Source organism: Lissotriton vulgaris, chromosome 3_1, assembly GCF_964263255.1.
Source record: "Lissotriton vulgaris chromosome 3_1, aLisVul1.2, whole genome shotgun sequence".
Taxonomy (NCBI): Eukaryota; Metazoa; Chordata; class Amphibia; order Caudata; family Salamandridae; genus Lissotriton; species Lissotriton vulgaris.
This window is the reverse complement of record NC_141689.1, coordinates 781,815,036-781,832,335: the sequence shown is the minus strand read 5'-3', so window position 1 is coordinate 781,832,335 and position 17,300 is coordinate 781,815,036. Positions and strand designations below refer to the sequence as shown.

At 43.0% G+C, this 17,300-nt stretch overlaps 1 pseudogene; it reads left to right on the top strand.

The window, feature by feature from the left end:
- The window catches only part of LOC147727027 (uncharacterized), a 41,417-nt pseudogene extending 24,318 nt beyond the window's left edge, over nt 1–17,099 (top strand).
- The last annotated feature ends 201 nt before the right edge of the window (nt 17,100–17,300 follow it).

The following is a 17,300-nucleotide window of genomic DNA, read 5'->3' as shown; positions in this document are numbered from 1 at the left end:
CTTGATACCAAAGAGCATTTTGTACGGGGTCCGCCAACCCAGAGACCTTCTAGGGAGATTGTTTAGAGCATGCTGCACGCCATTAAGGTGGGCTAACCAGTTTCTGCCAGTGCCTATAACTCGAGCTGTCAAAGATTGTTTTAAGTCACGGTTCATTCGCTCCACTACACTATTACCCTCAGGTCTGTATGGAGACGAAAACTTGACTTGGACCCCCAACGAAATCATAGCATCCTTATACGCCTTAGAGGCGAAAGCCGGACCCTGATCCGAATGGAAGGTACCACAGGCAAAAATCCCTACAAAGACACGCAAATCTCTAATGACAGTCCGTGAATCAGCGCTGCGATTTGGCAATACCCACACAAAGCGTGTGCATGAGTCAACTGCTATTAAGATGTATTTATACGCAGTATCAGAAGAAAAAGGACCGCAGTGATCCAAATAAACGCAACCCAGTGGTTTATTAGATATGTACAACTGTGTCTAAGGCGGACGCTCAGCAGTCGAAGGCTTGATCTGCTTGCAAATGTCACATTGAAGGACATAATCACGCATCTGTTTGTACAGTCCCCGCCACCAGAACCTCTGTTGTAGCTGAGTTACAGTGGCTGAGACGCCCGCATGCGCAGACGCCACACCTTCATGAGCCGCTGTAATCAAAGTAGCCCTGCGATCCGAGTTGGGAATCAAACGTTCGCCAACTTCAGGAATTTTCACATAAGGAACCTTATCAAGACTTAAGTGGTATGTGTACTTCGAAGGGAACCCCGCAGGATATTTACCTCCCTTCTCAGTGGCAGTAACAGCCGCCAAGATGTCATCATCTATTTTACTTTTGGACCGTGTAACTGCTGCAACTAAGTATTTCGATACTGCTGACTTCGCCGCTTCATCAGCAAGCGAGTTACCGACAGCGTGGACCCCTACGCGCTGATGGCCGATAGTATGAATCACAAACACAAGTGGCAACCGCTCTTTAAGCTCATCCACTCGGACCCAGATAATTTTATGTTTTATTGTGCTACCCTTGGAATCACGAAAGTCATTCTGAATCCAATAGATCAAGTTTTCATTGTAAGACTGGACACAGTAGTAAGTATCACTTACGATTAGAGTTGTCACACAAGGATCCGCGTACTCCAATGCAAGCATCAGAGCACGAAGCTCTGCTAATTGTGCAGTGCAGTCCCCTAGTGTCTGCGTGTGCACGACACTGGACTTGAACTCGTCGTTCACCATGGCACCGACCACAATGGCGCATGCGGAAACGTAGGCATGTTTAGAGCCATGCGCCACCTGCGCCGAACCATCAGTGTAAATGATGCAATGGAAATCCTCCAGGGGGCGCATTGCTAAAGGAGCCGGATGAACGAATTCATACTGTAAGTACTCCTGCCACCGTAAGGAGGCGTAAAAAATAAACGTGACATCCTGGGATGTCAAGGATGAAGCCCATTGAATCCACCGAGGGTGCAAAGCTTTAAAATTAGGTACACTGGCTTTTGTGACTGCCTCCAAGGCAGGACACGGGGTAACAACCAACATGCGCTTTCCCTGTGACAGGGCACGTTCCTTAAGAATAGCCATCTGCACAGCCGTCAAAACCTTCTCCACAGTGGAAAAGCACAATTCAGCTGACGTGTACAAGTGTGACTTGTAAGCAATAGCTACTGTGTCTCCTTCATTAAAAGTCAGGTACGTGAAACCCACCGTCCCAGGGATAATTCTTATCACCAGGTTGGTCTGGTTATTACGAGTCAGTAAGAATTTAGAAGCGAGCAGATCAGCTTACAAAGACTGCAGAATAGCCGAATGCTCTGGCAGCCAGCATGATTTGGAAAAAGATGGTTGTATCAAAGCATACAATGGCTTGATACGCTGGGCATATTCCGGAATGTAAGTCCTCCCGAAATTTAAGAAGCCCAGTAGAGATTGTAATTTTTTCAGTGTTGTTGGAGCGCGCAATTGTGCGCATTTCTCCAGGAAGTGAGGAGCCAATCCCTATCCCTCATTGTTGATCTCGTAGCCCAGAAAAAACACTGTGTACTCTGCAATGTGCGATTTGCAAAGTTGAATTTGTAACCTAAGGCGGCAAAGGCACAAATTATCCCGTTGACTCGACACAGATGCTCCCAAAGTTCGTCGTCTGTGAGATATATGTCATCCACATATGAACAAGCATCTGGGTCGATTCCCTCTAAGAGGGAGACTATGCGGGCAGTGAAAATTCCAGGACTATTCTTATAGCCCATAGGCAAACGCCGATATTGTTTTTGCACACCGCCGCAAGTAAAGGACGTCCATTGGGAACTTAGAGCATCCAATCGATGGGCATAAAAACCGTTGGAAAGGTCAAGCGTGGTTTTAAACCGCTTACGCACAAGACTATTCACAAGAGCAGAGCCGTGGGTATTCTGTACTGCGCAGTTACGGCAATGCGAGTTTAAATGCCGGTAATCCAATACCAAATGATATGAACCGTCTGGCTTGTTCACAGTAAAAAGAGGGTTATTCATTGGTGACACACAGGTTTCAATCACACCTTGATATTCCAATTGTTCAAGGATAGCCGCGACGGAAGCCTTAGCTTCTCGCCATATGGGATATTGAGGTTGAGGCTGCGGCTAAGACCGTAAAGGAATCTCATGGCACGGGGACAATCTATCCCAACCACATTGATTGCGATACACAGCCGGTGCTAGAGCCAGAGCCCACTCTTCTGCAAAGTGCAGCGCATCCTCTTTCGAGACTGTGTTCGCGAAACTGGGGAGGATCACCTCCTCCCCTCGCGGAGCTGCGAGCACAAAATGTGGGGGCCAGTCAGCCTCCGAAAGCAAAATGTCATATGTAGACGAAAGATTTTCCCAAAATACCCCTTTAATGGTTCGCTGTATGTCACCCTCGATTAACAGGACAATTTAAAAAAGTCTATCAGGGGGAGCAACTCTGGTATCAGCTGTTTCAATGACAACATACGTATCAGTCGCTTTCACCTTCAGTAGTGGACGGAGGGCCTCTCTCACTATGGTAATCTCCGCCGCGCTGTCCAGCAAGGTCAGAGCCCACGTCAGATTCCGAAGCCGCGTTCTCACTATCTGGGGCATATCGATGCGCTGTTAAGGCTGCGACTTTCTTCTTGGCAAACTGCGGTCTCTTAGGCGTTGAGCCCTCCTGCTTTTCTGCACCGTTCCTCGGGCGGGGCTGGTCACGTCCTTGCTGGCCAACCTGACCCCTGTCGCCCCCTCCACCACCGGTTGTCGGAGCTGATGAGTCCTGAAAGGAACGAGGAGAGCGTTGGTCAGAAGCCTGAAAACGATCAGGTATTTTAATCGTCGCGCGATCGCGCAAGTCATAAGTACGTTCCGACTGCACAGGCAACGGAGACGCAGGACGAGAACTCTGGGTCTGTTGTTGTTGCTGTTGCTTACCCTGTTTCTGTTTTTTAAGCCAATTTTGTTTTTTGGACTTGGGCTGAACGTCAGTTTCCGAAGCTTGTCCCTGGGGCTGCTTTTTCTCTTTAACAGAAAAAGGCTTAAGTCCCTTGGCATTGCGGCCCACGGTTTTATAAGAGGCCACAATGATCTTCGCTAACTGTCGGGGTTCCTCGGCATTGGGAAGCGCCGCTAACGCGTTAGCCACCTGAAAGTTCACTACATCTCCCTTGACATTCGCAAGGATCAGATCGAAAACCACATCAAAGGTGCCACACAGGCGCATGCCCAATTCAACCGCAGTCTCCGGTCCGTGATCATCTTGAACACGATTAAGGACCAAAGACAGCACGTACATAGACGGGGTGCCGTAGCACCTCGCATAGACCCCTGCAAAAGTCTTTCCCCAGGACTCACAGTCAACGAGCTCAGGGGCCAAATCTTTCGGCAAACTTAGCGTAAGAATCCGGTGTTTTTCACCCGGAGTCGTATTAGGAAATACAGCTTCCAGCTGGTCAAACTTCTCGGCAAGCCAGAAAGGAAAAACATCCTTATCTTGGGGCTTCTTGCCCATGACCGCATTCACCATGACAGGACTGATTTTTAAACCGCCATGTCCGGCTGGAAGCGCCGCATCCCCCGGGGCTCCACCCGGAAGATTACAGCCCATGTAATGCACCAAGGCTCTAATCACCGCAATCGCGACTACATGTAGTCGTCGGAGTTCAGCCACTTTACAATTGCCGTGTAGAGGATGAGGAGTGAATCCAGCCAAAACAGGCCAACTAGCGCCTGGAATGGACAAAGGACCTAACCTCGGAGCCGATAAAGTATGGGGTAGGGCGCCACCAAACCAAACTCCATGCTGCCAAACATCAATAGGAACTTCTTGTGCCCTGTACGGAGTATACTCATTAGGTACAGCCGTGGGAGTGCGTCCACCGCCAGAAACGTCACCCACGAATAAAATAGTTTGTATGGATAATCATGTTCCGCACTCACCACCATTATCACAGCCAAGCCCTCCAAAGGAACATTATAAGCCCGCAAAGGATCACGCACCGCAATGCGACTATGCTGCGGAATGTCCATGGCTTGGGCCATGACAGCATAAGAGTGCGAAAAAACAAAGATTACTTTGAAGCACAACTGGGTAGTAATTCAAGGAAACCATTTTAGAAAGAATCAAGCCTGAAAAGACCTATTTCGAAAATAGGTAGGTTTTTCCGACACCACCGTTTTCCGGAAACGACAGTGAAGGTGTTAAGGTTTGAATGATATACTACTCGAGTGTCATGATATAAGGCCAACAACGTATGGGCGCCCTGTAGCGGGAATTCCGTTCTCCTACAGAACTGTGCATAGAGACCTGGAACCTCGGTGAATTAGGATGGCCCAAAACTCACCTCAGTACCCAAAATCCCCTTACCGAGCTAGCTACAGTGTCTCATTGGTCATAACAAACTCCCAATGCTTATACAGACCAGAACATGAACTTAGATTACCTCAGGTATCGTGGAACACATGAACACTCTTTCGTTATATAATCATTACAAACCAGAACGTGGAGTAAAAGAGGACACGTGCATGTTTGAAATATTTATTTACTAATGCAAGGTTCTCAAACGCAGTATCTTGTACAATATTAGAAAACATATTATAAGCAACAAAGTTATCAGCATAGTTACTAGTCCATAAAAGGCGAATGGTGACAGCATACTAAGATGCTGTAATGAATAGGAATTAACAATACCTAATTCACACCCTCCCTATTTAGCATAGTATTTTACATCTATGAAGGTCTCATTTGGGTCTTAGCAGGGCGGGCCCATACCTCAAAATCGCAGTGGCAGAGGATCACATCATCTTCCACCAGCTCTCTGCATGCAAAGCACCATCAAGTGTGTTTTGTGTGTGTGCAGCACAACAATATAAAACCCGCCTAGAGCCAGATTTTGGCAGCAGCATGTGTGTTATGTCTATGGACGTGCTAAGATCATTTCTCACAACAACATTGTGTTTAGTTATCCTTTCAGCCTTCAGCACTCACTGTGCAGACAGTGTACCGAGCAAAACAGATATCAGAGCAATAACATATTATTTCTCAAGTAAATAATGAAACTCTTCTGGGTTGAAAGCTAAATCAACAATTATGTGTCGTGTGCAAAATGAGGCAGAAAGGTAAAATGGCGTTTAAACATTTAATAAGCTCATGCTAACTTAACACAGTATATAGAAAAGAAGTAGCTATATGACAATAAGTTAGGGTGGGGTTTACAAAAACTGCTGATAAATTAATTATGCCTTACTTCTATTGAAGTGTTTGGAGTTTAACCTCCCTCTGAGAAGGTGGAGTAACAGTTCCACCACTTAATTGGAAAACGTGGTTTCCTTCTGTGATCCTACCTGTCAATCCATTTATCTCCAAAGTAATTTAGAAGTGTTGCCAATTTGTCCTCATTTTGATAAAAAAATTTGATTTTATATTTGAGGTGTAGAATTTGTCCACACATTCAGGAGGTACAAAACACAACACTGTATGTTTCCAAAGTTCATATTGCAGCTTACTGCTTGTCATGTATTCCTCAACTAAGGATTTTTCTTTTTTTTCCTCCTATATGCCTGGGGAAAGTGAAGAAAAACATCCTTGATTTTAGATATCTGGGCAAATATTATTAATAGCATTATTATTTTGTAATTTGAAGTCAATTACTATTTTCCTAGGACTTTTGTTAATTGTTTTGGTTTTTATAAATTCAGTATATGTAGAGGAATATTTGTCGGGCAGTCAGCTATAAATTAAAGGGGTGGTAGTGTTATTTATATTTGTACCAATAATATAAATTTGGGCAAATGGATGGGGTGTTGATTTAAAAGTTGATTTAAACGTTCTATCCATCATCCAAATTTTACTATTCCCACACATAACTGTATTATGAATGGTGCCAAAAATGTGTATACGTTTGGGTAGGTTTTCATTATCATAAAGTAGGAGAGGTTCTTTTTTGAAGGTTTTAGTAAATTCAGGAGGAATGTTAATAACTCAATGGGTTCTGGGAGTTACTCTCATGGGATTACTCTTCTGTTTTTTAAGTTGTATCATTCTTCTCAAATTGGAGATTGTGGGAATTTTATTCACAACATGCATGGAGATGTTCTGGGATACCGCCCTCAAAACTGATCCACAGGGTTCATTGGAGGTGGCAGCTAGAGTTTCAATATTCTGTACATTTTATCTAGCCTCAATCTTCATTGCAGTGGTTATGTTCATACGGTTCTTTCAACTATGTAACCAAGGATAACCACCCTGCCTTTGTAATATGATGAGAAATAGTCAACAAACCTCCAATGACTCCTGGGTTCAGTTAATTTCTCTTTACAATAAAGGCAACCATTGTATTTTAGAAGTCAATTTCCTCAGGTTGATAGCATATATGCAGCTTTCTGATTTTCCATTATCTAAAACACAAATGTTATAGTAAAATATATTGTTAGTTGTCAGGAATCTTTGCAGTAACTATGGATTTCATAGTTTATGTGATGGAAAAAATGTTGGTTTTCTGAACTTTAAAGAGAATTGTTTTAAAGTTGTTTTTTGTAAATAGCAATTACCTTTTATGTAATAAAGGTTTGATCTGAGTTTTTAGTTTTTCACTTTGATTTGAGATTCTGTTACAAGTTAAAGATGGAATAATATTGTTTCATTTTTAACAGTATATTAGGTAAAAATAGTTTTGTTCTAGATGTATGGTATGTTAATATGAAATGAAAAAAATATATTCCATTTTTGTTTCTTTAAGGTTTTACTAATGTTTTATGCTTTTTGGAAATCATGTAAATCTGCCCCCCGGCCACTGTCCGGGCCTTTCACTGAAGTAAGTACTTGGCGGAGTTAGAATAGTAAATCTGCCCCCCAGCCACTGTCTAGCACCTTCTCTGACTTAAAACTTATTGAAGTTGGAAAAGTAATTAGTTGTTATTATATTGCAAGTCTTTATTTTGCTATTTCAAATGCAATTTCTAAATTTATTTTAACTTACAGGTATAATTTCTGGACGTTGACAAATTGAAGTGTTCCTACAGTTAGTAGACTCTGTAGGTAAATTCTGATGTCATTAAAATTCATTAACTGTAATACTCTTTAGTCCTTTAACACATACTAAACTTTATATTTATTCTTACTGTCACAGCTAGATGCACTGTTTGGAATAATGTTTCTGTAGTAGTCCTGTAGTAGTAGTATGCGGTCACTTCAAAAGGTTGTGTACCACTGATCACAAAATGGTGGATGCTTGTTTTTATATACTAAAACTTTCAGTAAAATAATTGTATAATTGTTGTCATATGTGTTTTTGGGTGATCAAATATGTGACAAAAATAGTATTTGTATTGTTAGTGTTTTGATATGTTTGTGTACTGAAGTGATGGTTTGTGTTGTGTTATTTTCTGTTGCCCATAAATAGGCTGCAACAGTACGTTTTATGATTGTAAAAATGTTTCTGTACTTTTAAATACATTTGGGTAAATATATAAAAAAAATCTACAATTATTCCCAATTTTTACCATTTACACAAAGGATGGTAAAGATATGCATGGCAAAGGCATGCATGGTAATGTTTACTTTAATGTAATCCTATGTATGTTTGTGGTAAAGATGTGTGTGCTAAAGACATACATGATTGCGGAACATGCGTAATAAAGACTGCTAAGTAAAGGCATGCATGGTTAAGGCACGTGATATTCCGTCGTAGATTTGTGAAGTAAGACATAGGACCCTACTACAACTCAGGTCCGCCTGACACCATATAAGTCTCGGGACTACCCGACCTCCAGTCGGTGGTCCCGGCCCCGCTATTACGATGCAACTGCACAGGGTGCGGTCGCATACTCCCATTTCTCTATGGGAGCTTGTGTTATAGCTGTAAACCATCCATAACACAAGCTCCCATAGAGAACCTAGGAGACACCAAAGGGGGCCCTGCTGGGGGGCCCCAAACACACTTTCTCACAGGCTTTCCATGTCAGAAAGTCCGGCATGGAAAGCCTGTCGGAAACCATACATCGCAGTCGGATGGCATAAAACGCCATCAATTTGGATTATGGACTGGCTTCTTACTGGCCAACGGGCTCCTTGAGCTCATCGGAATCGAACCGGAATGACCAGCCAGGTTTTAATTCCAACCGGCCGTATTGTAATCAGCATGTCGGAATTGAAATCGATGATCTCTTTTGGATTGCATCTGACCTAAGGTCAGAGGCATTCCGACTGAGATCGTAATAGGCCCCTTAGTATGGCACTGGCGGTACACCCATACTCCCTCAATCACAAAGTGGACTAGTAGAATGAACCATTGCACCACCCTCGAGGAACTGGTATACAAACCTCCCGGGGTACATAGGTAATATGTTAAACCCCAGGCCAATGTGGGCCTGGAACGTTATTTGTAATGCTTTTTATGAGTTGTTGAATTGCATTGTTATGTGTAGATATGTCAATTGCAAGGGTACTTGGGGATGGATCTCACCAACCTATGGCACATGTTTGTGTAATGCTTTACCCAGATCATATAAAATCAATAAAAAGAGCTACAAAAGCAAACCTTATTAAATGGAAATATATTAAAGTAATTTTCTGAAGTTTAAATAAAAAAAAACACCTAACGAGAAAAAATGAAAATGCATTAGCAATTAAGAGTGACATACAGAAGTAATTAAAATAAATGTAGTTATATTTTAATCAACAGTATTGTTACATTATTTTTAAATTCAATATACAGCAATGAAATGTTTTATTATTGAATAATAATCATGTACTCAACATTTTTATATATTGTTTAACATTAAATTACCATTGTTTACATTTTAACTATTTTGAATTCTTTAATTCAACAGTATATCATATTGGGTTTATTTTAACTCCCTACCCCCATTATTTTCTAAGATATGGTGTTTCAGTGCCAGACATTTGCCATGTGTGGTACTGGACTTACTACTATTGTTTTAGCAGAAACTTACACTCAGGTTTGGAAAATAAGCAAAAAGTAGTAACTTACTCAAAAGTGTAAGTAACCTTTGTGAATCAGGCTAATAATGTTTCACTTGTGCTTTTAAATGTCTACAATTTTAATGGTCACATTGCATTTATATTTGGGTGCACTTACATTTATCAATTAAACTACAGGTCCACCAAAACTAGGAGAGGTGGAATTTAGTCCTTGGTTTTCCATTAATATATGACTCCCTGTTGTAAAGGTTCTATGCTTCCGTTTGGATATTATCTTGAAAAACCTAACCAATTCTAGAGGTGCTGTCTTGGTTCACATCAAGAGAACCATTTGGCCAAAAGATTCTATATTTTTGTTAACTTCATTCATGTCCTTTAATGAAATCAGTTCAAAGTCATTGAACATCACTTCCTGTGATTCAAAGTTTAAGAGTCACATGTCATCGATTTGTGTGATATCAGCAGGCCTGTGATGTCACATCCCTACAACTGTCATTTTTGCAAATTGACATACATGCACTTTCTGTCTTTCCTCAGTTCCATGATGCTTTAAAAAGCTCATGAACCCCTTGCAGGCTTTTCTCAGGGAGAGAAAAGAATCTGCCTTATCATCTACTTAGACAACTTGCTCTTTGTGGCTCAAGATGAGTCTCTTCTTGTTGATCATCTTTGCTTCTACTCTTCTTCAACATCTATTGGTTGTAATCAATTGGCCGAAGTCAGAAACATAATTCTTAGGGCTTGCAACTATTTCCTATGATATTTTCTATCACTTACCAGTCCAAAGATGTATTCTCATAAAGTCTCAGAAATGTTGGTAATGTGCTTGATTTCTTCCCTATCCCTAGCTCAGCTTTTAAGCCTTCTCGCTTTATCTATTCAGATGATTGTTTTAGGACTGACAGGAGTTTAAAAGAAAGATGTTTGGAGACGGGCTGGGAATTAGTTACTAAGGCCATTTACAATAGTCTTAGGGTCAATAAATTCAAACAGGCTAGATATTGGGGAATGTGGAAGAAAGGGTGCTTTAAAACCAAACTTTAGACTGTTAGCCTTTTTGGGAGTGGAGCTTCTGAGTCATAGGCCACTTATGGGTTATTTGTGCCACAGTGATACAAAACACCTTTTCTCTAGGATCCCTTTGCCTGCCAGCAATTTGCAGTTTCATTTCCGTCCCTCGTTCAAATACATAGTGCCCCACACTTCTGTTGTGTTTCTCATGTTCATTTCCCTTGTGTTCCTTTTCACTGTCTTGCTGTTTGTTGGAATCAGTCTTACTAATTTGGAGTGGCCAGCTGCTGTTATGAGCTCTCTGATGACTGGTAGTCCTGGGAAGTTGTATCCAGGTCGATGCTTGCTATATGTCCTGGGGAGGGTAATGTGGGTCAATGCTGCCTTTACTGACTTCAACACCCACTCAAAATCTGTGTAAGGGTTTAGCTGCAAAAGAAATCACACCACTTCTACAAGCTCCAACCCTACCTTTCTGCACACGTGTAGATCCTCTTCCCATCGCTATCCATTTGAGTGTGGGATTTAACTAGCAGCAGACGTTTGCCATACCAGAATGCTGATCAGTGACTCCAGGCCAGGTTTTATCATATGCGATTTGCGACCAGCATGAACTGCAGCACCTGTCTTTCACCTTTCCTCATTTCCCTCAAATTCTTCGAGAGAGGCTACTGTATCTCAACCTTCTCTTGAGAGAGCTGAGGATAGCAGGGAATTTCAATTAGTCCACTTCTTCAACAGAAGCTTGACAAGAACATTTACATTACAAGCTCCTTCAATGGTTAAAAAACAAATATCTGAAAAAAGGTATTGTTACTCTCAGTTGAGTTCACTGGATCAGGAAAGCAATGTTCTTCATGCCTCGATAGCCAAGATATCATATTAGCGTCAGATGCCAGCAATGGCAGCTAGGATGTGGTCAATTCTTGACTTGAGGAAAATGGTCCAAGGAAAAGTCCATATTGAACAAATAAATGTTTAGAACTTATAAAAGGCTTGTTTGCAATCTAACGTTTTCTCAAAGAAAGAAGCTAATGCTCCATTCTTTTAAAAATGGACAAATCTTTTGCACTCAGTTACATCAGTCATCTGGGAGGGATGAAATCATGTCTCCTAGCTCTTCTGGCAATATGGTACTGGGTGTTTTGTCTAGAACACAAAATATCAGCAACAGAGTGGCAGGATTCAATCTGAGAGCAGGCAGACGATATAGCATCAGGTGGAAACTAAGGTCAGTGGAAGCTAAGGAGAATGGGAACCCTAGACCACTTCTTGCAGAAGTCACTCACACCCTGGGCGGGTCATTTCTAACCCTGGGTGTAGTTCGCGGAGTCGGACTCCGCGGAGCTACGTGAAGACGCACTTGCACTCCGCGAACTACGCGTAGCTCCGCAGCCATGCATAGTTGCTTGCTAGACCCGTTCGCGCGCCGTTTTTCGTCTTCGGGAGCGCGGTGCGCGTGTTCGGGGCGTTGCCTGCATGCTCGGGATGGCTAGCGCGCTAAGTTACCCAAGAGGTTTGTCCCGCCCGCTTGCGTTCCCTTATTTCCTGTTCCGGGTCACAAGTAACGTGTTCGGGTTGTGCAAGACATGTTCGGGAACTCATCTTCTCGTTCGCACTACAAAAGTGCGTGATCGCGCTAAATATCGCGCAAACCTACCCACGCGGTCGCGATGGGCGCAGCCATCTTGGATCACACACTCTGGCTATGGTTTTGGGCCTACTTTAGCATCTTGCTGATATCTCTTCAATCCTGGTCTTTTTACCCACTTTTTCAAACTTTCTTTAGTTATTACCTATCTCTCTCTGTGCCTAGGTTTATATTTTTCATTTTATTTCTACTTTTACAACTTTTCTATTGTTTTATTTTACTTCCTTCTTTTACCTTGCTTCTTCTTTCCCCTACCTTTTTGTCTTGAACTTTTCTTCTCCCCTCCACCCAGAACCATGGTCAAGGGCGCCAGCAGCAGCTGGCGCCCTTGACCATGGCTCAAAGGGCAAGGCGCCTGTGCCCCCAAAAACCCGGCTGCCTTGCGGCAGAATGCTCCCCCTAGGGGTGAGGCCCCGCCAACTTTTTGGGGAGGAGGAGGTGGCTGCCCTGGTCTTTTTTATCCAGCGCCACCTCCCCTTGATGTTGGCAGCAGGCGGCAGGCCCGCTCCGGCTACCACCAGATTGAAGAGCGTCTCCGGCGGTGGGCGAAGGTGCGCCGGGCAGTCTTCCGCTGCTCCGGTATCCGGCGTACCCACCATCAGCTGACCCACCGCTGGGCAGACATTTTGGACCGGGAGCAGGACCTGTTGGACCTGCTTGGTGTCGAGGTCGTGGGTCTTGGTGAGTGGCTACCCAAAAAAAAAAAGTGTGTGTATAATATATATCTATAGTAGTATAAGTATTGTTATTGTATCTTTGTAAATCTTGGCTGAATAAGTAACGCGATGACTGGTGCTCCTAGTTACATTTCCGATGTATTCCGTTATATCTACTGTAATTGTATGACACTGGTCTGTGCTGCGCTTCTTCATCTTCACTGACTCTTGCGTGTTCAATTTGGCGCTAGCTTTTGCTGTTTATTGATGTGAGATTTTCTTTATTGTAGAGAACTGAAGTTAGTTAATGCTATTGATAGAGTCTTGTCCTTCCTTTGTCCGTCAGTGAAATAGCGGTTGATGGATAATTGTACGTGTTTGCATATTGTATCATTTTTTTTTCACAGCCTTCTCTTCTGCATGAATCCTCCTCTGGCAATGAATGCTAAAGTTACTTTGTTCTTCTTACCTCAGCCAGGGCAGGCTTTAGGCATGTGCAAGCTGTGCAACTGCACAGGGCCACCAAACGCCAGGGGCCACCACACCAATATATATCCTTAATTTAATAATCCTCAGAGGATGGATACATATTTGCGTGGCGGCCCCTGGCAGGGATTTGGTGCCTCCGGCTCTGTTCCACTTCCAAACACCCTGACTCCCCCCTCTTCACTGGCCTCCGTGCTCCGCCCCGACCTCCTCTTCCGGGCCCCCCTACCTACGCTCCCTGGCCAGGACCACCATGAGCCTAGAGCTGCCCCTGCCTCAGCCCTCTATAGAACTGATGTAGTTTGTTTAGTGAGTGGGTAGGGCAGCAGTAGCATTCAGTCAGTAGCAGAACAAAATATGATGCAATGAACGTACAATTTCGTGTTAGTATGCACAAAGTTAAGCATGTCTCCTCCTTGTGATCTATGCATTTTGCTGGCAAAAATAAAAAAGAAATGCCTACTTACAGATAATTGATTACCCCATTCTTGAATCGGTGGATTGTTCAGGTGTTACTGCCTCTGTGCTACTTAGTAATCTGCAATCAGAATGTTTATGGAACATTTGATTTGTTTTCTCCAAGTATATATACAGTCAGTGAATCATGCAAGGCAGTAGTCATTTGGTAGATCAATGTTTGTTTCTTTTAATGTTGTAGCAGTGGTTTTTGAAATGCTGTCTATGTTTCACAGCACTCAATGTTTTTCTCTTTCTTTATTATTTCTTACATGAACCACAGAACCCAGGGGCAAGCAGAAGGCTGGGACCGAGTCGGCGGGTGAACCTGAACCATAGGCACAGAGCTCCTCTACTGAAGATCCTGCTGCTGTCCCAAGTAAGTCCAACAGTGCTTTCTTTTGGAACAATGATATTTCCCTAACTTTCTAACGGAGCTTCTTTTTCCAACCGATTAATGAGATTTCATTCCTAACTACATTTTGACAAATGCATTTTTGATTTTGATTATGTTTTCAAAATTTGGGGTATCTGTCCCTGCCTTTCTGTTCCTTCAAAGAGCCTCTGCTATGACTCTCTGTGCTACTACTAGACTGTCTGTAGGTAAGCTTGCCCTGTTGCCCACTCTTTAGTTAAGGTATTAATCTTTTCAAAAAATCTGTGATAGAATAGCTGCAGGCACAGGGTCCACTCCTGTCTTATGCTTTTTCCTCTGTAATGTCTCTTCTTTGCCAATTAACACCAACCAAGTATGCATCCAGATGTTGGTCTAGTATTTTGTAAACGTTAGTATACCACTACTACTCTTGCGGGTATTCTTCTATGCAGTCACATACATAACTATGTATGCACCACAAAATTGGATGTTGGTGATAGCAGGTTGGACCTTACTTACTTACAGTCTTACACCTCAGTCACAGAACTCTGAGGAACCCACAATTCACTGAACGACAACCTATATGGGCTCAGTCATTGGTCAATTATTCAATTATCCCACTCCTGAACCCCAATACCAAGATGCCCAATGCTTTTATTACACAATCCATAACCTAAGTAACCCCCTTTTGCTCACTCTCTCGTGTAAGTCTACAAGACAACAGACACTGAAAATATACTTCCGAGTCAATGTGGTACTTCAAAAGCTTTATTTTGTTAGAAGTAACTAAGTAAGTAACATCAATGTTTTTAAGTTGTTCCGTGAAATACGTCAAGGCCCACCAGAAAAAATCCAGAGTTAAAAAAGGCTGAATAAAGTAATCTACATTTGTACAGCTACCAGTGCACGATAGGGAAATGTGGGAAATGTCGGAGACCCCTCACCATTGATCGTATACTGGTTACATATGCCTCTTTTTGGTAAGCTCTGGAAATCTCTGCTTCGTAGAAGGAAATCTTCTCATCTGCCGAAAAATAATGACAAAAGTGGTGCACGTTAGACAGTATGAAAAAATTAAATACATTTATGCAAGTTTTTAGCAGTCATGCTAAAAAAAAGGTGTAACCTGAGGCTGTAAGCAAACTCGATTCCACAATCCACATTCAAAAAGTAAATACGGGCCTTTTTATTTTCCACTCTTCAGGTGTATGCTTTGAACAATCATGTGGCCTCAAAGGCGTCTTCTCGTACTGCGCAACAAGCTGCGAGGTAGCATGCGCAAAACTGTAGACATTGATGTACAAACTGGTTAGGTTACATGGTTCAGTCTAACTTTCCAAGGACTAGAGTAGCAGTAGAGATGAGATGAGCTTGGGTACCATACCATAACAAATGAATGCTAATATGTGTAGTGAGTTAGTTACTCTGCTGTACTAGGCAATGTGGACTACTACTGATTACGTTGTACTTAACTGTTTTGCAGAACTCCATTCTTGGTGAACAAGTACAATGGGGGCTGTGCATCCATCTAAAAAGGTGTACTTATTTTTACAGGTGCAGAACCGGTACCATCCACCAGTGCCGACGGGGACAGCGGTGCAGCGTCAGCAGAGGCGATCCCGGAGGGGACAGGAGGACCAGAGGCACCTACACCAGCACCAGTAGCAGTGGGGGAGGAGCCAACAACGGTGGGCGATGGTAAGTTACATTCAATAGTGATCCGCATTACTTGGTGGGTGGGGAAAACTTCCTCACTGTACTCTGATATTTATAATGAACTTGAAGTTCTACTGGACAATATATGACGCCAACTTTATTTGTCATTACCAAGCTTAGCATTACCACCGGCGAGAATTGATAAAATAACAGGCCTCTTCTATCTGACTACAACTCAGCTGTGAAAGGTTGGTGGCAGACTAAAAAAGTCTTATCCACAACATTACATGACCCCGATGGATTAACACTAAGGAGATTGATTTTAAGTATGATGAAAGGAGCAAGGAAAAAGCACCAATCATCTAATATAGAAGGATACTTTGGAATCAGCAATGCAGGTGGCTGATAGCAGTCGGATGCATGGGTTGTTGTGGAAGCATAGAAAGGGGAAAACACAGCTGCCTGCGTGGGTGGGAGACACATCCAATATCGGTGGGTAGTGGATAGTGTCAGCAGCGGTGTTTTGGTCAAACCCAAAGGCAAGGGAAGGAGGGGACGACTGGATGCATTCCGGGTCGTTGCTGGCGAAACACAAACCACCTAAGGTTTGTTGCGCGATATAAAGAATGATAGTCTCTACTAGACATTTACTAGTACTAGCTGGCCCCTGTTAATTAATGTTAGTATGAGACTGTCACTGTTCCCGGAAGCACAGAGTATATGATATAAAGAAACGAGATATGAAAAAGACAGGTGTTCGTATGTGTGTGACCGTTGAAGTACACCCATGCTATGCTACTAGGGCAGGCATAATGCCGTGCCAAAAAGTCAAACAAATTAAGTATATAAGCCGTAGAATGTTCAAGATAGATAAAACACCATTTTTTGTACTCAGCTTGCTTGCTAGTGCTACTGTACTGTGCCACTATGTGTTGAATACATTTTGTGTTCTTGATTTGCTGGGATTTTGGATTACAACAATTCTGTCTCTTTCTTTATAGTTACTCCTTCAAAACCAACGAGAAAGGAGTTGGCAGTCCGGGCCCGGCAGCGGAAACTGCAGGCCATCGTTGAGGCCTACCGCCGGCTGGTGGCTCAGGCTGAGGAGGAGGAGGAGGAGGCGGCGGCAGCAGCTGCTGCCTCTTCCAATGCCCCGGCCCCCAAGCCTGCAGGAGTACGTCGTCGTGGTCAGGCAGCCGCCCGCTGCCAGATTTTTTCAGCATCGGCCACCCCCCCACAACATGCATGCCAATGTAGGTGCCGTCAATTCCAAACAAAGATTCTCCTCCGGGTAGCCAGGCTTGAGGGTGAAATAGAGGAGCGTGTGACGCTCATTGTGGATAAACACTTGAAAGCCCGCCGGCTTTGAGATGGACCCTGTTTGTTTGCCCCTTTTTCAATCCTTTTGTTGGTGGGTGGGAATTGGGTGTTAGGGTTTACATTACATTGAACGTGGAAATTTGGTTGGGGTTAGGGGAGGCGGGTAGGGACAGCTGTGGGGTAAGATTTAATATATATTTTATTTTTGTATCATCTTTATTTATATTATGTTAAAATAAATGAGACACAA